This window comes from Lontra canadensis, unplaced genomic scaffold (genome assembly GCF_010015895.1).
Source record: "Lontra canadensis isolate GAN:19392208 unplaced genomic scaffold, GSC_riverotter_1.0 scaffold28, whole genome shotgun sequence".
Classification (NCBI taxonomy): Eukaryota; Metazoa; Chordata; class Mammalia; order Carnivora; family Mustelidae; genus Lontra; species Lontra canadensis.
In genome coordinates, this window is record NW_022631022.1 from 12110225 (window position 1) to 12134470 (window position 24246).

The 24246-nt window shown below is 36.8% G+C and overlaps 1 protein-coding gene and 1 pseudogene across 3 annotated transcripts in view; both read left to right on the top strand.

Moving 5' to 3' along the window:
- The window catches only part of RFX7 (regulatory factor X7), a 136865-nt gene that overhangs the window by 33516 nt on the left and 79103 nt on the right, over positions 1 to 24246 (top strand). The window lies entirely within an intron of this gene.
- LOC116872103 lies at positions 16764 to 17696 on the top strand (annotated as a pseudogene).

Consider the following 24246-nt stretch of genomic DNA (forward strand, 5'->3'; position numbering starts at 1 on the left):
AATTAAATAATTTAAGCCTAAGTAAATGGAGAAATGTACTACTACCATAAAAATTCTTTCATGTCTTACCAATTAAGTCTACAGATTCAATGCAACTTTAACCAAAACATTGTTTTCCATAAAACCATATAATCAGATCTTATGCTTTTTTAGGTAGAAGATGGCCTGTAATAGGCAAGATGCTCCTAAAGGAAAAAGTTAAGCACTTGCAATCTCAAGTGCCAAGACTAATTATGACTACAGTATTTATGGCATAGAGTTCTAATTTCTCCATATCCTTGTTAACAGTTGTTACTTTGTTGTGTTTATTTAATGCACCCTGATGGCGATGAGGTGGTGTCTCATTTTTTAACCTATGAATGTTCAGTTGCTCTAGCACTATTTGTTGAATATCTGTCCTCCATTGAATTGCTTTTGCATCTTTTGTCAAAAATAATTGAATGTATTTGAATGGGTCTGTTTCTAGGTGCTCTGTTGTGTTCCATTGTTCCTGTGTCTATTACTGCCAATACAACGATAACATCAGCTTTGTAAAATGAATTGGGAAGTTTTTCCTCTTCTAGTTTCTGGGAAAAATTTTATAAAATTGTTGTTCTTAAATGTTTGGTAAATTCTCTAGCATTTCTGAGCATTTATATTTAATTCTAAAGTTTTGTTAATCTGTGTCAACATAATATGAGTGAAACCGTAAGTCACACACTAAGAGAAGATAGTAGGACACAGCTGAAAGAAGAGTAGTATTTGAAAAGTCTTACAGATTGCTAAGAGAAGCAAACAAATTTGAGCAAAAACTGTAATCAGGCATTTCATTAAAAGGATACATGGTTAAAAAAAAACATGAAAACATGCTCAGACTTGTTAGTTTTCAGAGGAAGGCAAATCATGACAGTATTTTATACCCACCAGACTTGGCAAAAGTTAAATGTCCTCCTGGCTATTGGATAAATCTTTTCTATATAGAATTATAGAGCCAAAGACCACTTAAATAATAATAAAAAGTAAAGCTGGACTGTATATGTTTTTATGTTTTAAATACCTTGTAGATTTGGAGCAGAATTAATAATAAAGACTTAAAAAAATTAATAAAAAAACTCTACCCTGAGTGTTTCCTTCATTTTGTTGTTTTCTCTCCTTTGCTCCTGTTGGGGGAGCATGTAATTCAGATTAGGTATTTGGAGAAATCACAGTATTTTTTTTGGAGTGTGTTCTTTGTTTTGCCTGTGGCACCTTCCATAAGTCATAGGGAAAAAATCCCCTCCTTAGGGGAAATAACTCTCTTTTTGCTTTTATTGTTTTTTTTTAAAGATTTTATTTATTTATTTGACAGACAGAGATCACAAGTAGGCAGAGAGGCAGGCAGAGAGAGTGGGGGGGAAGCAGGCTCCCTACCAAGCAGAGAGCCTGATAAGGGACTTGATCCCAGGACCCTGAGATCATGACCTGAGCTGAAGGTAGAGGCTTAACCCACTGAGCCACCCAGGCGATCCCTTTTGGTTCTAGACAATGTGGTTATTTTAGAGGTTTCTACGTGCATTAATTATTTTGGCTCCTTGGTTATTTCTTTAAACTTTGTGAACAGCAAACGTCTAATTTTAACTGCAGCAGCTTTAGAATCAATTGGATGAGTTTTGACCCTCATTCCCATTTGATTTCATAAATTTTCTTTTTTGGTCTGGAGGAACATAAGACCAAAATGAGAGTTTTTGGGTAGGATTTTAATTAAATCAGTCTTGTATTTCATGGCCATTATTACTTGAATGAAGGAGTGGGGGTTAAGTATAATAGCTCTATAGATAGAATAATATAGATCAATGCCTTGTTTACATGGACAATCAAAAAAGGTTTTCCTGATAATTTAGTCTTCAGATCTTCCGTTGGAATATTGTTAGGAACTAGATCCTCAAAGCCAGCTTAGGCCTTACCAATACCCTGTGTACCATTGATTCTCCTTGGACTTGTGGGAATAGTCTTACCTATGCTTCTAGATCATCATTTTCCAATTTGGGATACTTGTTCCTCAGGAAGCACAAAAATAACCTTTCTTCGCCAAATTAGTTGGTAGATGCTGTGTACTATTAGCCCTCTTTTTAAACCCCTCTTAAATGGACACAGTACTCATTGGCATATTAAGATCCTTGAACAGTCAGTTATTACAGGGATGAAGGAACCTAGAATACGTTTAATATTGCTTAATTCACCAATTCCTGTATTGACTTGAATATTGGCCACTTTTTTTCCATGGGGTACCTGTTCATATTGGGAGGAAGAGTCCTCAAAAAAAAAAAAAAAAACAAAACACCTAGAATATTGGTAATATATCACTAGTGTGTACTCACCTTGCAGGTCTCTGTTCCGGATGGTTGTAAGGCTGGCTTCTAACATTTTTGTACTCCTTCTATACTTAACACCTATCTTCTGCCTATGTTTTGTTATTGATTGTAAGACATAATTGCTTTATCATCTGTGGCTGTGATTCTTGGTTTTAAGTAAAGGGCAATTGGATATTGAATTAGTCCCTTTTTTGGAGGACAGATATTGGAATACTGATTACTTTTCTAGTAAAATCTAGTAAGGAATTACTCTGCATATATCATGATTGAAGGCAATCTAAGAAATTTGCATTTTTATACATACTTTTTAAGGAGAAAGTCCTATAATTAAAAAGTAACAAGCTGTTTTGTCTCTGCATGCTCACCTCTGAAAGAGTAATCAAATCTTTCTTATATTCTTTTAAGTATAGCCTATGAAATGTACTGTGCCATAGACTTACACTGCCTACTACAGTAGCCACTAGCTACATGTGGCTGTTGAGTACTTAAAATGTAGCTAAATCATATTGAAATGTGTTACTAACTACATACTGGATTGCAAAGACTTAATATGAAAAATAATCTAAAATATTACAGCAATTCTTATATTGATTACATATTAAAGTGGTAATATTGTGAAGTGGTAATATTTTGGTGTTTTAATAAAGCATTTTATTAACATTAATCATCATTTTTTACAACTTAATGTGACTACTAGATAATTTAAGATTACTTCTGTGGCCTGTATTCTATTTCTTTTGGACAGACATATTCCCCATGAACTGACAGGTCTCAGAGACTGAAACTCATTAAAGTTTTATAAAGGTTTCTGGCCCAGGAAAGAATTTGTTTTTGTTTTGGAAACTTTTGGCTGAAGATCTCATGATCTTTCATTTCTTAAGTCTCTTTCAAGTATCCTAAGAGATCACTACCAGATCTACTACATGGAATTGTGCTTTAGGCACAGAGAGAAAGGTGAAAAATCTAGATCTTTCTAACTATATCATTAATAATTTATCTTGCCTATTTCCTGTATAACTGTTTAACCTTTAAAATGTATCCGTTTTGCTATCTTCCTCTCTAAACCATCATTTGAAAATTGAGTATTCTTTGACCTCCTTAGGTACACTTCTGCTTTATATATTGGGGCGACATTTTTAGATCAGTCTCTCCACTTTTGGGGAGAGAATTTTAGTAACAACTATCAAATTAGTTTTCATGTGTTTGCCTTTTATGATGACAAAAAGTTCTGTGGTTCTTGGGGTTAAGTGAAGGACAAGGACATTGAACATGGTGGCTACATTTTTTGGAACAAATATTGGGATACTGAACCCTTTGCTATCCTAATAAAATCTAAAAAAGAGTAGTTCTGTCTCAAGAGTGAAGGCACTATACACAAGTCATTTCAATTACAATTTTAAGAAATATTCTTATAGCTGTTTATATAAGACATTAATATAATTTCTGATCTGCATATGGAGCATCATTGCCTGAGTCTGGCTTCTTTGAGAAAATCCCATTTTAAAAACTTTGGTCTCTTACAACCATTCCCACTTTTGTTTCCTTGTTTAAAGATCTCAGTTAAGAATCTAATAAGCATATGATAATAATAGGTTGGCTTAATGCTTTTCAGTTTCAAAAGACTTATACACAAGGGCACCTGGGTGGCTCAAATCAGTTAAGCATCTGACTCTTGATTACAGCTCAGGTCAGGATCTCAGGGTCATGGGATTGAGACCCACATTGAGCTCCTCCACACTGGGCATGAAGCCTGGTTAAGATTCTCTCTCACTCCCTCTCCCTATGCTCCTCCCAACACCCTCACACTTTCTCTCTCTCTCTCTCTCTCTCTAAAAATAAATAAATAAATAAATAAATAAAAAGTCTTACACACACATCACCTATTGGTGACATCTGAGGTACATCCTATGAAAATGAGGGCACTTACTTTATCCCCACGTGTTTTTTATTTTAACAAACTGCCTTATTTCTACCTGGCTTTCTCATAATGTAACATAAGAAGACACTAAGCTGCATAGCTGTATCACTCTTTTTGAAGCTATGTGATAAAGGAAGAAGAGTAATTCTTACTGGGCTGTCCACATGATTCTGTCCTGCCTTGTGTTTTAGTTTGTTTTTTAAAGTTTTATGGGTTTATTATACAAATTGAAACAAGAACAGAAAGTGTAAAAAGCTTTGAAAAGAAAGTAAAAGCTCTTCAAAACTTCCTCTTCCAAAAAACAGAGTCATCCTTATAAATGGGTCTCATTGCCTCATGTTTCATTTTGTTGTTTTCATGGACATTGTTACGTGGTCTATAGACCAAGTAAATTTGCCTGTATTTGGAACAGGAGGATGCCTCTGCAGATCGGCACTAGGGGGCATTGAAGCCCAGCAAAAAGTATATGACTTAGGAGCTAGCCATAACCTTCATCTAGCTCACTTACTGGCAATACTTCATGTTTTTTGGAGAAGGAAGTTCCAAAATGATGAGACTGGGACAGAATTTTGTTCTTCATAATAAAAATCCCAGCGTAAAATAGAGGCGTGATTATATGGTATAATAGGAGCATTTTTAATAGATAATGTGGCCAAATAAAAATCAGTGTGTGACCTTGCACAAGTCATTTAACCTTTTGATTCTCCATTTTCTTACCGCAAATGAAAAGGTTAGACTAGATTTACTTTCATTTAATACTTATAATGAATCTGATACCTGGGGCGCCTGGGTGGCTCAGTTGGTTAAGTGTCTGCCTTTGGCTCAGGTAGTGATCCTGGAGTCCTAAGATTGAGTGCCACATTGGTTGGGCTCCCTGCTCAGTGGGAAGTCTGCTTCTTCCTCTTTCACCCCACTCTTATGCTCTTTCTCACTCTCTTTCTCAAATAAATAAATAAAATCTTTTAAAAAAAATGTTACCTCTGTGTTACTGCAGTATGACTTATATAGATCATCTTGTTTAATCTTCACAAAATACTTTAGAGGAGGTATCCTATACTTAAAAAAAGAGTTCATCTAAGTAAAGGGCGTACAGATAGTGATGGAAGAATTGGAATTCTTTCTTTCATAAACTGTTTTTCTCCTGCTACTGAGGTGTTTCTTACTGGGTAAATTTATTTGAATGGTTCACTGTAACTTTGTTTGCTTGTTTTTTTAAAGATTTTATTTATTTATTTGACAGAGATCACAAGTAGGCAGAGAGGCAGGCAACGAGAGAGGAGGAAGCAGGTTCTCGGCTGAGCAGAGAGCCCAATGCGAGACTCAATCCCAGGACCCTGGGATCATGACCTGAGCCAAAGGCAGACGCTTTAACCCACTGAGCCACCCAGGCACCCCTCATTTTAGCTTTTAAAAAGTGTGTTACATGAACAAATGCTTTCCTATCATTTAACTACTTTTATTACAAATCTGAAAATCTGCGCATTGAAAAAATAATGAGCAAATGCATAGATTGAGACTAAAGAAAGTCACTCAATTTGTTCAATACCCTGCCTCCCCAAAGTACAGATTTTTCAGTCCTTTTAGAGCAAATTGTAATAGTAAAATTTGGCATTTGGGATAACCAGCAATCGTATAATAAAAGATGTCTATATGCAGAGAATAGCAAAACAAGGAAATTAACTTTACTAAAATGAATCTTAGTCTAAACTTTGAAATACTAGTAACATAATCTATATCACTAAATGGCTGTTCAATAAATATTATAAAATAACTCAGGCACTGGATATAGTGGATGAATCTGTGAGTCTTAGTTTTCTATGTAGTTTTATAGAGTATAGTTCATAGTTTGAATCAACATTAGATGATTTTCAGGTTTTAAACTAGTCTCTCAGTTCTAGGACTTGCATATTTGATGATGTGCTTTTCTTTTGGAAAGGAGCTATTAAGCACTCCCCTTTTTAAAACTCTTTATTTTGAAAAAATACAATTGTATACAGAAAGAGAAAAATACAGTGAACCGTCATGTCCTTATTGTTCATCTTCAACAACTAGTCTCGTAGCTAAATATATATGTGTGTGTGTGTATTTATATTTATATTTATAAAATCTCCATTGATTATGTTGGAGAAAATCCTGGACATCATATCATCTGCAAATAAATATAACTGTAGAAAAGTAATAGTCATTCTTTAATATCTGCAAGCATACAGTTCCTCCTTTTCATGTCTCAATTTTTTCCTTTGTAATTTTTTTTAATTTAATTTTTTTTAAATAAACATATAATGTATTTTTACCCCCAGGGGTACAGGTCTGTGAATCACCAGGTTTACACATTTCACAGCACTCATCATAGCACATACCCTCCCCAATGCCCATATCCCCACCACCCTCTCCTGTCCCCCCAACCCCAGCAAACCTCAGTCTGTTTTTTGAGATTGAGTTTTTTATGGTTTGTCTCCCTCCCAATCCCATCTTCTTTCATTTTTTCTTTTCCTACCCCCAAACCCCCCATACTGCATCTCTACTTCCTCATATCAGGGAGATCATATGATAGTTGTCTTTCTCCGATTGACTTATTTTGCTAAGCATAATACCCTCTAGTTCCATCCATGTCGTCGCAAATGGCAAGATTTCATTTCTTTTGATGGCTGCATAGTATTCCATTGTATATATATACCACATCTTCTTTATCCATTCATCTGTTGATGGACATCTAGGTTCTTTCCATAGTTTGGCTATTGTAGACATTGCTGCTATAAACATTCGGGTGCACGTGCCCCTTCGGATCACTACGTTTGTATCTTTAGGATATATACCCAGGTGTACAATCGCTGGGCCATAGGGTAGCTCTATTTTCAGTTTTTTGAGGAACCTCCACACTGTTTTCCAGAGTGGTTGCACCAGCTTGCATTCCCACCAACAGTGTAGGAGGGTTCCCCTTTCTCCGCATCCTCGCCCGCATCTGTCATTTCTTGACTTAATTTTAGCCATTCTGACTGGTGTGAGGTGATATCTCATTGTGGTTTTGATTTGTATTTCCCTGATGCCGAGTGATGTGGAGCATTTTTTCATGTGTCTGTTGGCCATCTGGATGTCTTTGCAGAAATCTCTGTTCATATCCTCTGCCCATTTCTTGATTGGATTATTTGTTCTTTGGGTGTTGAGTTTGCTAAGCTCTTTAGAGATTTTGGACACTAGCCCTTTATCTGATATGTCGTTTGCAAATATCTTCTCCCATTCTGTCGGTTGTCTTTTGGTTTTGTTAACTGTTTCCTTTGCTGTGCAAAAGCTTTTGATCCTGATGAAATCCCAATAGTTCATTTTTGCCCTTGCTTTTGTTGTCTTTGGTGATGTTCATAGGAAGAAGTTGCTGCGGTTGAGGTCAAAGAGGTTGCTGCCTGTGTTCTCCTCAGGGATGTTGATGGATTCCTTTCTCACATTGAGGTCCTTCATCCATTTTGAGTCTGTTTTCGTGGGTGGTGTAAGGAAATAGTCCAATTTCATTTTCCTGCATGTGGCTGTCCAATTTTCCCAACACCATTTGTTGAAGATGCTGTCTTTTTTCCATTGGACATGCTTTCCTGCTTTGTCAAAGATTAGTTGACCATAGAGTTGAGGGTCTATTTCTGGGCTTTCTATTCTGTTCCATTGATCTATGTGTCTGTTTTTGTGCCAGTACCATACTGTCTTGATGATGACAGCTTTGTAGTAGAGCTTGAAGTCTGGAATTGTGATGCCACCAACTTTGGCTTTCTTTTTCAATATTCCTTTGGCTATTCGAGGTCTTTTCTGGTTCCATATAAATTTTAGGATTATTTGTTCTATTTCTTTGAAAAAAATGGATGGGATTTTGATAAGGATTGCATTAATTGTGTAGATTGCTTTAGGTAACATAAACATTTTCACAATATTTATTCTTCCAATCCCTGAGCATGGAACACTTTTCCATTTCTTTGTGTCTTCCTCAGTTTCTTTCATGAGTACTTTATAGTTTTCTGAGTATAGATTCTTTGCCTCTTTGGTTAGGTTTATTCCTAGGTATCTTATGGTTTTGGGTGCAGTTGTAAATGGGACTGACTCCTTAATTTCTCTTTCTTCTGTCTTGTTGTTAGTGTAATGAAATGCAACTGATTTCTGTGCATTGACTTTATATCCTGACACTTTACTGAATTCCTGTACAAGTTCTAGCAGTTTTGGAGTGGAGCCTTTTGGGTTTTCCACATATAGTATCATATCATCTGCAAAGAGTGATAGTTTGACTTCTTCTTTGCCGATTTGGATGCCTTTAATTTCTTTTTGTTGTCTGATGGCTGAGGCTAGGGCTTCCACTACTATGTTGAATAGCAGTGGTGATAATGGACATCCCTGCCGCGTTCCTGACCTTAGCGGAAAAGCTTTCAGTTTTTCTCCATTGAGAATGATATTTGCAGTGGGTTTTTCATAGATGGCTTTGATAATATTGAGGTATATGCCTCTGTCCCTACACTTTGAAGAGTTTTAATCGGGAAGGGATGCTGCACTTTGTCAAATGCTTTTTCAATATCTATTAAGAGTATCATATGGTTTTTATTCTTTCTTTTATTAGTGTATTGTATCACATTGATTGATTTGCAGATGTTGAACCAACCTTACAGCCCTGGAATAAATCCCACTTGGTCGTGGTGAATAATCCTTTTAATGTACTGTTGGATCCTATTGGCCAATATTTTGGTGAGAATTTTTGCATCTGTGTTCATCAAGGATATTGGTCTGTAATTCCCTTTTTTGATGGGATCCTTGTCTGGTTTTGGGATCAAGGTGATGCTGGCCTCATAAAATGAATTTGGAAGTTTTCCGTCCATTTCTATTTTTTGGAACAGTTTCAGGAGAATAGGAATTAATTCTTCTTTAAATGTTTGGTAGAATTCCCCTGGGAAGCCGTCTGGCTCTGGGCTTTTGTTTGTTTGGAGATTTTTGATGACTGTTTCAATCTCCTTACTGGTTATGGGTCTGTTCAGGTTTTCTATTTCTTCCTGGTTCAGCTGTGGTCGATTATATGTCTCCAGGAATGCATGCGCTTCTTCCAAATTGTCGATTTGTTGGCATAGAGTTGCTCATAGTGTGTTCTTATAATTGTTTGTATTTCTTTGGTGTTGGTTGTGATCTGACCTCTTTCATTCATGATTTATTTGGGTCCTTTCTCTTTTCTTTTTGATAAGTCTGGCCAGGGGTTTGTCAATCTTATTAATTCTTTCAAAGAACCAGCTCCTAGTTTTGTTGATTTGTTCTATTGTAGTTTTTAGTTTCTATTTCATTGATTTCTGCTCTGATCTTTATGATTTCTCTTCTTCTGCTGGGTTTAGGCTTTCTTTGTTGTTCTTTCTCCAGCTCCTTTAGGTGTAGGGTTAGCTTGTGTACCTGAGACCTTTCTTGTTTCTTGAGAAAGGCTTGTACCGCTATATATTTTCCTCTCAGGACTGCCTTTGTTGTGTCTCACAGATTTTGAACTGTTGTGTTCTCATTATCATTTGTTTCCATGAATTTTTTCAATTCTTCTTTAATTTCCTGGTTGACCCATTCCTTTTTTTAGAAGGATGCTGTTTAGTCTCCATGTATTTGGGTTCTTTCCAAATTTCCTCTTGTGATTGAGTTCTAGCTTCAGAGCATTGTGGTCTGAAAATATGCGGGGAATGATCCCAATCTTTTGATACTGGTTGAGACCTGATTTAGGACCCAGGATGTGGTCTATTCTGGAGAATGTTCCATGTGCACTAGAAAAGAATGTGTATTCTGTTGCTTTGGGATGGAATGTTCTGAATATATCTGTGGTGTCCATCTGGTCCAGTGTGTCATTTAAGGCCTTTATTTCCTTGTTGATCTTTTGCTTAGATGATCTGTCCATTTCAGTGAGGGGAGTGTTAACGTCCCCTACTATTATTGTATTATTGTCGATGTATTTCTTTGATTTTGTTATTAATTGGTTTATATAGTTGGCTGCTTGCATGTTAGGGGCATAGATATTTAAAATTCTTAGGTCTTCTTGTTGGACAGACCCTTCGAGTAAGATATAGTGTCCTTCCTCATCTCTTATTATATCTTTGGCTTAAAATCTATTTAATCTGCTATAAGGATTGCCACCCCAGCTTTCTTCTGATGTCCATTAGCATGGTACATTGTTTTCCACCCCCTCACTTTAAATCTGGAGGTGTCTTCGAGTCTAAAATGAGTTTCTTGTAGGCAGCATATTGATGGTTTTTTTTTTTTTTTTTTCCATTCTGATACCCTGTGTCTTTTGATTGGGGCATTTAGCCCATTCACATTCAGGGTAACTACTGAAAGATATGAATTTAGTGCCATTGTATTGCCTGTAAGGTGACTGTTACTGTATATTGTCTCTGTTTCTTTCTGATCTACTACTTTTAGGCTCTCTCTTTGCTTAGAGGACCCCTTTTAATATTTCCTGTAGAGCTGGTTTGGTGTTTGCAAATTCTTTCAGTTTTTGTTTGTCCTGGAAGCTTTTTATCTTTCCTTCTATTTTCAATGATAGCCTAGCTGGATATAGTATTCTTGGCTGCATGTTTTTCTCGTTTAGTGTTCTGAATATATCATGCCAGCTCTTTCTGGCCTGCCAGGTCTCTGTGGATAAGTCTGCAGCCAATCTAATATTTTTACCATTGTATGTTACAGACTTCTTTTCCCGGGCTGCTTTCAAGATTTTCTCTTTGTCACTAAGACTTGTAAATTTTACTCTCAGGTGACGGGGTGTGGACCTATTTTTATTGATTTTGAGGGACATTCTTTGCATCTCCTGGATTTTGATGCTTGTTCCCTTTGCCGTATGAGGGAAATTCTCTACAATAATTCTCTCCAGTATACCTTCTGCTCCCCTCTCTCTTTCTTCTTCTTCTGGAATCCCAATTATTCTAATGTTGTGTCGTCTTATGGTGTCAGTTACCTCTCGAATTCTCTCCTCGTGGTCCAGTATTTGTCTCTCTTTTGCCTCAGCTTCTTTATTCTCTGTCATTTGGTCTTCTATGTCACTAATTCTTTCTTCTGCCTCATTTATCCTAGCAGTAAGAGCTTCTACTTTTGATTGCACCTCATTAATAGCTTTTTGTTTTCAACTTGGTTAGATTTTAATTCTTTTAGTTCTCCAGAAAGGGCTTTTATCTCTCCGGAGAGGGTTTCTCTTATATCTTCTATGCCTTTTTTGAGCCCGGCTAGAACCTTGAGAATTGTTATTCTGAACTCTAGATCTGTCATATTACCAATGTCTGTATTGATTATGTCCCCAGCCTGCAGTACTGCCTCTTGTTCTTTTTTTTGTGGTGAGTTTTTCTGCCTTGTCATTTTGTCCAGATAAGATTTGCTTTCTCCTCCTCTGGAATTCTGCTGTTCTCCTTGGTAAGTGAAGTTGGTCTTGGCTGGGTTTCTTGTTGATTTTCTGGGGGAGGGGCCTGTTGTAGTGATTCTCAAGTGTCTTTGCTGGAGGCGGAATTGCCCCGCCCCTACCAGGGGTCGAGCTAAGTAATCCACTTGGGTTTGCTTTTGGGAGCTTTTGTTCCCTGAATGCTTTCCGAGGAGTTCTGGAGGACGGGAATGATAATGGCGGCCTCCCAATCTCCGGCTCAGAGGAGCCGAGAGCTCGGGGTCCACTCCTCAGTGCGCCCTCAGAGAAAAGCTCCCAATCGCTCCCGTCTCCCTGGCCTCTGGTCATGCCTGGAGAAAAGCGCTCGGTCGCTTCTGCCTCCCTGGCCTCCAGCCGCGCGCTTGGAGAAAAGTGCTCAGTCACTCTGTCTCCCTGGCCTCCGGTCGCGCTCCGAGCTCACCCAGCCTGTGCTCGGTTCAAGGTAACCCCAAGTTGAGAGCTCAGTCCTCAGCTTTGTCGCTGTAGCCGGCTTCCCCGTTCTAATACCTGTGAGCTCTGTGACACTCAGACACCCCTGGTCCTTCTGTGACCCTGCGGGACCTGGGGTTACACTGACCCCGCGTGGGATTCCCCCCGGTTTAGCCTCTGGAGCAATGTCCCTCAGTGGAGCAGACTTTTAAAAGTCCTGATTTTGTGCTCTGTTGCTCCGCTGCTTGCCGGGAGCCAGCCCCTCCCCCCGCGGTCTATCTTCCTGTCACTTTGGATTCACTTCTCCGCAGGTCCTACCTTTCAGAAAGTGATCCATTTTCTGTTTCTAGAATTGCTGCTCTTCTTCTCTTCGATTTCCTGTTGGATTTGTAGGTGTTTGCACTGGTTAGATAAGCTATCTAGCTGATTTCCTGCTACCTGATGTCGTCTCAGCCTGCTACTTCTCCACCATCTTGACTCCTTCCTCTGTAATTTGTTTTAATTGGCATCCCTATATTGCTGTTTGTTGTCTCTTAATCTATACGTCTTCTTTTAAAATTGTTCTTGTAGTTTTTTCTTTTCTATTAAGAAACTGTATCATTTGTCCTCTGGAGTTTCCTGCATTCTGGGTTTTCCTGATTTCATTCCCATGTTGCTTTTTAGGATCTTTCTCATCTCTACTTTCTGTTTGCTAGTTAGATATAAATATGGTTCAATACATAGACAGGGTTTAATATTTTGGCAAGAATACTTCATAGATGGTTTAGTGTACATTCATCAAGAGGCTAAGCCCCCTTTTACTCTTATGGAATGTATTTCCTCAGCTATGCTGCACTAGATATCATAATCTTGCTCTAGGGAGCTATTTTTCTGTTAAGCGTCACCAAAGCAGAAGTCATTGTAGGTCCTATTCTTCTTTCCACTTATTTCTGTTGTGCCCTCCCCTACCCCTCCATTTGACCTTAAGGTTAAGGGTTCTTGGGAAGAGACTGTCTACTCACCTGTTGTATGTTCCTGGATTATGTAGTTAAGGATATAGAAGTCAAATGACTATTCTGAGTAATAGTAAATGTAGCATATCTTTAAACAGCTTTTTCAGTTTCTCTGGGGTTTCTTGTGTGCGTATAATTACCTTACCTTAAGGAAGAGTTCAGCTGGATCAAATGTATGATATATCATTGCCTTTTATACTTAGGCTTTCATTAAAATTTTGCAAAGACTTAACATAATAATCAAGTGATAGTTATAAAAGTCACAGTTTTTTGGATTTTAAACCTATTCAGTACCAGCAAGGCCATAGTCTCAGCCTGGGAGAGATAAAGCAGAGTGGTTATCCAGTTACATGATCAATATCTTTGCCTCCAGCATTCCAGAGTCTGGAAAGCCCATTTGCCTGCAGCCCACCCCCTGAGTCTGTTTTTAATACCCTTAGACTTGTGTGGTTTGATACTTAAGTTTGCACCAAGGACCATGATCTGAATATTCTTTCCCACACTCCTATCCCTGCCTCACCTTTCTTTCTCTCCCTTTCCCTCCTTCCATCCGTCATTTTATTGAGCACACATTGCCTGATGTGTACCAGGAAAAGTGCTAGACTTAGGAAACACAAAAACAAAACAGCAGCCTTGTCTGCAAGGGAAGGGTGGACCACTGGACCTTTAGTTATCTATATGAAAAAAATAACATGTATCACACACAGACTCCAAGGGACCTCAAGCACCAAATGTGAAAAGCATTTATAAGAAAATAAATCTCTCCCTCTTTTTTTTAAGTAGGCTCCACCCCAAGCATGGAGTCCAATACTGGGTTTGAATTCATGACTCTGAGATCAAGACCTGAGCTAAGATCAAGGGTCACACACTTAACTGACTGAGCCACCCAGGCACCCTGAAAATAAATTTGTGACGTCATGAAAGGAAAAGTTTTTAAAAACAAGACACCAAAAGCACTTTTCATGAAGGAAAATACTAATAAATTTGAATACATTAAAATAAAAGCTTTCTGTAAAACAATACCATAAAAAGAAAAACAAGCTGCAGATGGGGAGAAAATATTTGTAATTAAATAATTGGCAAAGGATTAATATCAGAGTATAAAGAGGACTCATTATTATAAAAATAATAATAGTAAACAACAAAGTGGAAAATGTGTAAAGATTATGAGTAGACAGTACATATAAGAAAGCATAGTGGTCAATAAACATGTAAGGATGTTAAACCTCATTAATAGAGTGATGCATATTAAAGCAGTGAAATAATTTCACACACATTACATTGGCAAAAGTCTGTCATTACCAGATTTTGGAGAGGGTAAATTATTCTCATACACAGCTGATGGAGTATACTTTGAAGTCCAATTTAGCAATAATTAGAAAGTTGAAGATCAACATACCAGAATTCCCCCGCAAGGTTTGTGTATATGTGTTTGTGTATGTGTCTGAGAAAAAGTGTTGCATAACAAGAGCTGTATGCCAAATGTTTGTTGCAACATTCTGTGTTACAGTATAGAGCTGGAAACACCATAGGTATCTTTCAGTAGAAGAATGTATAAATGAAAAGTGGTATGTTCAGACAATGGAATACTATGTGTATTAGTTTTCTAGGGCTGCTATAACAAAGTACCACAGAGTAGGTGGCTTAAGCAACAGGAACTTATTTTTTCACAGTTTTGGAGGCTAGAAGTCCAAGATCAAGGTGTTCACAATGTTGATTCCTTCTGAAGGGTGTGAGGGAAGGATCTTCCAGGTTGCTTTCCTTGACCTGCAGATGGCCTTCTCCTTATGTCTTTTCACAGCTTCTTCCTTCCTTATGTGCCTTCATATCTGCATTTTCCCATTTTATTAGCATACTGTGGTATTGGATTAGAGCCCACCCGCATGACTGATTTCTTTTAACTTCATTGCCTCTGTAAAGACCCTGTCCCCAAATAAGTTCACATTGTGAGGTACTGAGATTGATACATAATTCAACCCATAACACTAGTAACAGTTAAAACAGATAAACTAGAAGGAATAAAAAGATACACTTTCTAAAGCCCCATAAGTAAAAAGGGCGGGGGGGGGGAAGCTAGACTAATACATGCATCATAACTCTGTGTTTATAAAGTAAACAAAACTGCTTCATATTGTTTAGTGACATAAATCACCCCCCTCCCCATTCCAGCAGGGACCCAAGTGGATGCCTGAAACCATGGATGGTACCATGGATAGAAACCATGGATGTTTTTTTCTTATACATAGTACATATGTACCTATGATAATGTATAGTGTATAAATTAGGTACAGTAAGAGATTAACAACAAATAATAAAATAGAACAATTGTAACAGTGTACTATAATAAAATTAGGTGAATATGTTCTCTCTAAATATCTGACTGTACTCACCCTTCTTGTGGTGATATGAGGGTGATGAAATGCTTACATGATGAGATGAAGTGCAGTGCCTGATGTAGCCATCATGATACAGAGCTAGGCTACTGTTGACCTTCTGATTATAAGACCTTCTGATTTTACATTATACATCAGAAGGAAGATCACCTGCTTCTGGACCATGGTTAACTTTGGATAATTGAAACTGGGGGGAACTACTGTACTGAATATTTGTAGTAAAATATAAATATTCATAAGAATGATAATAAGTTCTAGATAGTGGTCACCACCAACAAATGAATGGTGAAATGAAATTGGAAAACAGCCTAGAGGGGCTTCAGTTTCATCTACGAAGGTTTCTTCCTTAAGGGAAAAAAGGGAGAAAATGTTCAGATTACTTCAAAGTCACTGGCAGGAATGTGTACTGTATTATTCTCTATAACTTTACACTGTACTTGCAACTTGGTAATCTCAAAAAATAATAGAAAAGAATACTAACTCAATAAATGCAATGATGTTACTAAGAAGTTGAAAGCTTCATTTTAATAATATCAATAATTAAATAGTAGGCAAAAGTTTTCTGTTAATAGTTAATTCTTCTAGTGGAAGTTAGTTTTGGGGTCCTGGGTGACTCAGTTGGTTGGGTCTAACTATTGATTTCTGCTCAGGTCATCATCTCAGGATCCTGAGATCAACACATCAGGCTTTGTGCTCAGCAGGGAGTCTGCTTCAGGATTCTCTCACCCCTGCCCTTCCCATCTTGCTTGTACATACGTGCATGTGCGCACACACTCTCTCTCACTAAAATAAATACATCTTTAAAAAACGAATTAGTTTTAATTTTCTGAACAGGAAAATGAGGTTTTTTTTTTTATAAAATTAGCAAATGCTTATAATATATTCTTCAAAAAAACAAAAAGTTCACTATTCATATCTAACGAAGTTTGAACGTTAGAAATAACTCATTTATAGAGCATTGTATTGAGTATATTAGGGAACATCTTATATGTGAGTCAGCAACACATAGTGTATGAATGACTTTGTTCTCTGCACTCCAGAGTAGTAGCACTCAACTAGAGACGTGATAGTATGTAGAGCTGTTCTGGTTGTCAGAATGTCTACTGACATTTAGTGAGCAGCATACCAAGCATTCTACAAAGCATAGAACAAAGTGTATGGTAAAGGAAGATGCCACTAAAAACCAGTGTCCTACTGAGATGTATTGGTCTGCAACCTAAATTACTTTTAAAGCAGATCCCCAAAAGCTCCTAAGATCAGGCAAGAACTCTGAATGATGACTATTTTTAACTCATTTTGGGGAAGAGTTGTAATGGTGTCTGTATGTTTTCTGGAGGCTGCTGCATCGGATCTCGGCCAACCAGAAAAGATGACAGCAGCAGCCAGAACAACTTCTGAATCTGTGAGAGATAGGAGAGGAAAGGGGGAAGGTGATTTGAGCCACTTCTTAAAGCAATATTTAAGTAGAGACCTTCTCACACAAAGATAAAATATAGATGAACTATTCAGGAGGCAGAAGAAGTAGTTTGGAATCACGATTTAGGAACAATGCTGGAAGGAAGAGAGGGAGCTACAGCAGGAAAGGAGGAAATCATCCTACATGAGAACATACATCTTCAGTGTCAAAGAAGCCTTGGTTAGACCAGATTTCTCCTGCCAACCTTGGTGCAGATGAGCTTCTAACAGAGGAAGAAAATGAAGATTTTGAAAAGGAGAGTAATGCTGATACTGCAGCTCTTCTTGAGGAACTAGTAAACCTTTAAGAATTGCTCAAGAGCAGGCCAGGAAGGAGCAAGAGCAGAAAGCTGAAGAAGAAAGAATAAGTATAGAAAACATTGAGTGGAAACCCTCTCTTTAATCTTATTGGGCCATTCCAGCCTCAGGCCAGTTTCAAAGTTAACAAAAGGTGGGATGAAGGGGGCACACCTGGTGGCTCAGTTGGTTAAGCCTCTGACTCTTGGTTTCAGCTCATGTCATGATCTCAGGGACATGAGATGGAGCTCCCTGTCAGGCTATGCACTTAGCATGGAATCTGTTTGAGATTCTCTCCCTCTCACTCTGCCTCTCCTCTCACTCACACACTCTCTCTCAAATAAAAAATATATATTTTTTTAAAAGGTGGGATGGTTATGTTGTTTTCAGGGACTATGCAAAAAGGTATACATGATCAGAAGAAAGACAAAAAGATTTGTAAGTGATACACTGTGATCTGATTTAAACAAAATGTTCATGTAGAAATATATATAGTACAGTTTTATGTACTTAATTAAAGACTGTAAAATGGGGGTGCCTGGAAAGCCTAGTTGGTTGGGCCTTTGACTCCTGATTTCAGCTTGGCTTATGGGACTGATCCCTGTGTAGGGCTCTGAGCTCAGCTCAAAGTCTGCTGGAGTATCTCTGTCCTCCTCTGCCCCTTCCCCCCAACTCACGCTCTATAAATACATATATACACACACACATACATAAAATCTTAAACAAAGACTGTCAAATGTAAGTGATTCAAAACAAAAGCATTTTGGGATGTAATTATAAACATAATTGGTATTTTGTTATTAGCTAGAATAGTATCAAAATGAATTTTTCTTGGTTTTATGATCATACGTTGTTTTTTATTAAGGTAAGTTTTATATGACCTAAAATTAACCACTTAAAGTGCACACTTGAATGACATTTACTACATTTATAATGTGTAACCATCACCTCTGTGTAGTTCCAAAATATTTCATCACCCCAAAATGAAACCCCATATGCTTTAAGCAGTCATTCCCCAATTTCCTGTCCCCTTAGTTCCTGGCAGCCACCAGTCAGCTTTCTGGTTCTATGCATGTAGCTACTCTGGATGTTTCAGACACATGAAATTACATAATAAATGACCTTTTATGTCTGCCTTTTCTAAATAGACTTTCCAGGATTCATCCATGTTTTAGTATGGATCATTCTTTTTTTGTGGCTGATGGACCACATTTTGTTTATTCATCCATTTGGGTTGTTTCTGCCTTTTAACTCTTAAGAATAGTGCATCTATGAATATTTATGTGCACATTGTTGTTTTAATACCTATTTCATTTCTTGGGTATATACCTAGGAGTAAAATTTCTGGGTTATGTGATAATTATGTGTTTTTTGAGGAAACACCAGACTATTATCTGCAGCAGCTACACCATCTTACATTCTTATTAGTAGCAGACAGTGGTTCCAGTTTCTTCACATCCTCACCAACAGATCCCAGTTTGGTTTTTTTAAAAATTTTATTTATTTATTTGACAGATAGAGATCACAAGTAGGCAGAGATAGAGGCAGAGAGAGGAGGGGAAGCAGGCTCCCTGCAGAGCAGAGATCTTAAGCAGGGCTCGATTCCAGGATGCTGGGATCATGACCTGAGCTGAAGGCAGAGGCTTTAACCCACTGAGCCACCCAGGCGCCCCCAGATCCTAGTTATTTTTAAGAGGACATGGTTAAGTGGGCACCTGGGTGTCTGAGTCCGTTGAGTGTCTGCCTTTGGCTCGAGTCATGATCCCAGGGTCCCAGTTTCAGGTCCTGCATTGGGCTCCCTGTTCAGCAGGGGAGTCTGCTTCTCTCTCTGCCTGGGCCCCCACCTCCATTCTCTCTCTCTCTCTCTCTCTCAAATAAATAAATGGAATCTTTTTTTTTTTTTTTTTAAGATTTTATTTATTTGTCAGAGAGAGAGAGAGAGATCACAAGTAGGCCGAGAGGCAGGCAGAGGCAGAGGGAGAAGCAGGTTCCCTGCCGAGCAAGGAGCCCGATGTGGGATTCGATCCCAGGATGCTGGGATCATGACCTGAGCCGAAGACAGCCGCTTAACCAACTGAGCCACCCAGGCGTCCCGATAAATGGAATCTTTTTTAAAAAGACATAGTAAGTGTACAAATAAATATTTCTGGATGATGGGATTAAGAGTAGTTTGCTTTATATATATATTTTTTATCTTTCAACTTTTATAGAATTAGCCACTACTGTTGTGGTTATTTTTATTATTTATTTTATTTTTAAAGATTTTATTTATTTATTTGACAGACAGAGATCACAAGTAGGCAGAGAGGCAGGTGGGGGGTGGGGAGAAGCAGGCTCCCCGCTGAGCAGAGAGCCCAATGCAGGACTCGATTCCAGGACCCTGGGATCATGACCCAAGCCAAAGGGAGTGGCATAACCCACTGAGCCACCCAGGCGCCCCTATTGTGGTTATTTTTAAAAACAAAATTTTTTTTGTTCTCTTTTGAGCGAACCAAAAGTAAATGCTTTAGAAAAGTATAAGATAAAAACATCTTTTACTTTGATGGACTGTGAGCTAAGTCATAATCCACAAAAAAGATCTGAAGTCAATATACTTTTGATAGAATTAACATTTTGCAGGAAGAGGAAGCTAGAGTTTGACTTATCCTGGCTAGGCTAGACTGTAAGAGCTTCTTACAGTTGACGTATTTCACTTACCTCCTCTACTTCAGATTTTCCATAGGTGAAGTGTATGTAATATCTGGTATTCATAGATCACAATTTCTGCAACATGAGAATTTTGAATCAAGTATATAGGTATTGTGAGTCATTCTGAATTCAGACTTGGAGACTCTAAATAAATGTAGAAATAGTATTGAACTTTTGGGTGGAAGCCAAACCTGTTACTGGAGAGATGAGTGGGAGTCTCTTAGAATGATATCAGTAACAAATACTTAATAAACAGTTTGTGGAAACTGGGAAAACAAAGTTTCTGGAATGGTTGTAGCAAGCATCTCTGTTCTTTCAAGCATATTGTTTCTTACAATGTGTTATATTCTATGTATTGTTACATATACATATACATATAATACATTTTATGTATTATAGTCTGTGTATGTTTGGCCCAGGACTAGTAATCTATTTATTGAGGCATGTTGAACTCTGAAGAAAAGGGGATATTAAATGGTTATTTTTGTGAAGTAAAGTGGTTATTTCATGGTTATTTCTTTGAGGTAAAGTAAGTTTAGACTAAGTTTTTTTTTTGTTTGTTGGGTTTTTTTAAACATATACTTCCTAAAATTATTGTCTCTTTTGTATAACTGCATTAGGTAAGAAAGTTTCCCCAGGTTCACTCTGTAATTCAGTTTAGGGAAAACAAAATATGCTTTCTCAAGTTGTATCTCTCTTTATTAAATTAGTGTATGCTGTCCTTGCTGCTGTGTTTCCCTCTTTTCCCTACTCTGTAGGTCTAGGTTAAGATTTTTACTTCTTAATATTGTGTTGATCTGACCTAATATGCAAAGCCTGAACTGAAAGATGTGGAAGATGAATGATTAGCATGTTCCATAACATTTCTAGTTATAATACCACAGCAAAATTATGGTACTGATATTTCATTATTTTTGTCTAATACCAACTACCACGTTGATACTATTTAATTAAAATGTTTATAAAACATTTTTTGTCATAGATTAATTTAGTCTATGCTAGAACTTCATATAAATGGAATTGTACAGAGTGAACTTCTCTGGGTGGTGTCTTTGGCTCACTGTAATATCTACTAGATTCATCCATATGTTTCTATGTATTGTAAGTTGGTTTTTTGTCTGTTTGTTTTTTAATTGCTGAGTACTATGGCTATACCATGTTTTTATCCATTCTTACATTGACTGCCATTTGGATTATTTTCAGTTTGGGGCAATTATGACTAAAGATTCTATGAACATTATTGTTCAAGCCTGTTTCATGGATACAGAGTTTCATTTCTTTAATATAAATACCTAGGAGTAGAATTGCCACAATAAAAGATAAGTTTATATTTAACTAAATTTTTCTGAAGTGGTTTTACCTTTTACATTTCCACCAGAAATGTATGACAGTTGCAGTTGCTCCAAACTGTGTTTTTAATTTTAGCCATCCTAGTGAGTATATAATAGTATATCATCATGATTTTGATTTGCATTTCCTTAATGATTAATGATGTTGAACATCTTTTCATTTCCTTATTGGATATTTGTATATTCCTTTTTTGTGTGAACTGTCTATTGCTTAGACATCCTTGACTAATTCTGACATATGGATCATTCAGGATTTGGTTTCTGTGAGCTGCTTTTTGTCTTGACTCTGGATCTCTTTTTCCTGTTTCTTCTTTCTGGTATATTTTGCTTGCGTAATGGGTGTTGTGGGTGATACATTGTTATAGACTTTGGTTTCTGTTATTTTTTTCTGAGTGTTGTGGGGTTTTTTGTGTTTTGGATTTTTTTGTCCTGGTAGTCTGTAACATGTTGGGATTCAAACTCCAGCATTATTACTCCTGTAATAAGCAGCAAGGAGATTCAACTCAGATCTTTCCACTTTTTCCAGCCATTGCTTTTTTCTGGAAGCCTTGGAGTCTTTCCCAGAGGAAGGTCATCCAAACGTTTGGGCATAGTTTATAAAGAAATTTTGTGGCGCCATGCTTTCTAGGATTTTATCTTTCATGTTACAGTGGCTCTGGCTATCCCAGACATTGTCTTCTGCCTCCTCAGCTGGCACACAGCAGATTTCTGCCTTATTCTTCAGTGATCGTTGTTGCATGGGTGGATCAGTGCCCTCAGACAAACAGCCTTATAACGACAAATCCTACCTAACACAGTTCCCTTCTTTTACAGATGTTTCCCTCTAGTTGCTACCTGCTTTTGGTCACTCTAAGTTTGATGTCCGGTTTTTATACTTTGTCCACAATGTATCATTGTTACATGTGGGAAGTTACTTTGTCATTTTCTGAAGCAGAACATCGGGATATTGAAGCATCATTTTAATTGAGTCAGTAAAATTATTGAATATTCAGGAATATTGTAGGAAATAATAAAATGCCCACTAAATGGAATATTATAATACATCATGTTAAAATTTTGAAACAAAAACTGGAAACAGAACAGGATGTCTGCTGTCACTGTAATTCTTCATCTTTAAACTAGAGATTTTAGGCAAAGTAATTAGATAAGAAAGGAGGTGAAAAAGAGGCATAAGGACAGAAAAGGAAGAAAAATATTTTCATTAATTGTAAGTGAAATGGTTATCTACAGGAGAATCTATATACTGTTAGAACTAATAAGGTCAGCATAGAAAACTAATAGTTTTTGTGAATATCAGCATGTACATTAGTAAGTTAGAAAGTATAATTTTTAAAAGATACAGAGAATTATAAGACATTTTTAAAGACAGACAAAAATAAATCCAATTATGAGTCAACTCCTCCACTTCAATCTATAACATCAGTGCAGCTCAATATAAATCTTAGCAAGAATTTTGTATAATTGGAAAAACCAAAAACTCAACCTGGAATATTTAAAGCCTAAGGATTATCAAGACTGTTCTGAAAATGGTGAAAAAAGGTCATTTAAGCAAACAACTAGACCTAGTTTTTAAAACACAGGTAAATTTAGAGTGGTGGTGCAAAGATAGACACATAGATTAATAATTAAACAGAAAAAAAGCCAAAAATAGATTCAAGCATACGTGCAAACTTGGACATAATAAAATAGGGAGCAGTTGGCCTACCAGAGAGAAAATATGTATTACACCACACCATACGTAAGAGTAAATTCTAATTCAAATAAAGATCAAACTTGAAAAAGCTAACTTCAAAAATATTAGAATGATATATGTCCTTAAAACTTTAGCTAGATAGGATGTCTTAAGATAAAAAACACAGATCATAAAGGAAAAAATTAATAAATTTGACTAAATCAAAAATTTAAACTTTAGTAAGCTATCACTAAAATATATAATTAGCGAAGTTAAGTATACGTAACAAGATTCCTATCCATCGTGTATAAAGAACAGCTACAACTTAATAAGATATAGTCAACTCCTCTTAAAAATGGGCAAAGAATATGAACCAGCAATTTACAGAGGAGAAAATCCATATGGCCAGTGAGCAGGTGAAAAATATTGCTAGCAATTGGGAAAAATGACAAATTCAAAAAATTTATATCCATTAAGATAGTGTTTAACATGTGTATTATATATCATGTATAAATGGCAAATATTTGTACAAAGTAGTAGGAGAATATAGACTATCATGTGGTGCTGATGGAAGTGTAAATGGATATAAACTGCTTGGGAGAAGAATTTGATAATCTATTATACAATTGAAAAGATTCATCCATGAGCCCCTGAAAATTAACTTTTGAATTTGTAACTGAGAGATTTTCACATGTGTACATCAGGAGACATATACAAAGTTTATTGTGACATTGTTACTAAGAAAAACTGGGAAGTATAAAATTGGCTTTCAGTAAAGAAATAGATGAATGTATTTGATATATTCACCCAATTGAATAATTTTCAGCAGTTAAAATGAATGAAAGTCTCATCAAAGTGTAGATATCAAAAATAATGTTGAATGAAAAAAGACAATTGCAGAATGTATACAACGTAAAGGCAATTATATAAACATTTAAGAGCTTCTTGGAACAGGAGTATATGTTGCTTATAGACTTGTATATCTAATACAAGTATTAAAATATCAACTGGGGAGCTTACACATCAAATTAATGATAGTTATCTTTGGGAAGGTAGTGAAATGGTATGAGTCTGGACAGAAGAACAAAGGCGACTTAATCTATATCCTTCTGTTACACCTGTGTTAAGTGTGAAGTAAAAATAATCAAAAGGCTAGGTCAAGTGATTGCCAAAGTTCATATCTAGCTTAGAAGCACTTACATTTTACCTTTTAAGTTTATTTTTTCAAAGGTTATCTTTTACACATACTTTTTAGATTTACCAAGTTGTTTATAAGACATGGTCATCTTCAGATATTCCACAGAGCAGGTTTCTGGTAGAAAAGGAATATATTTAG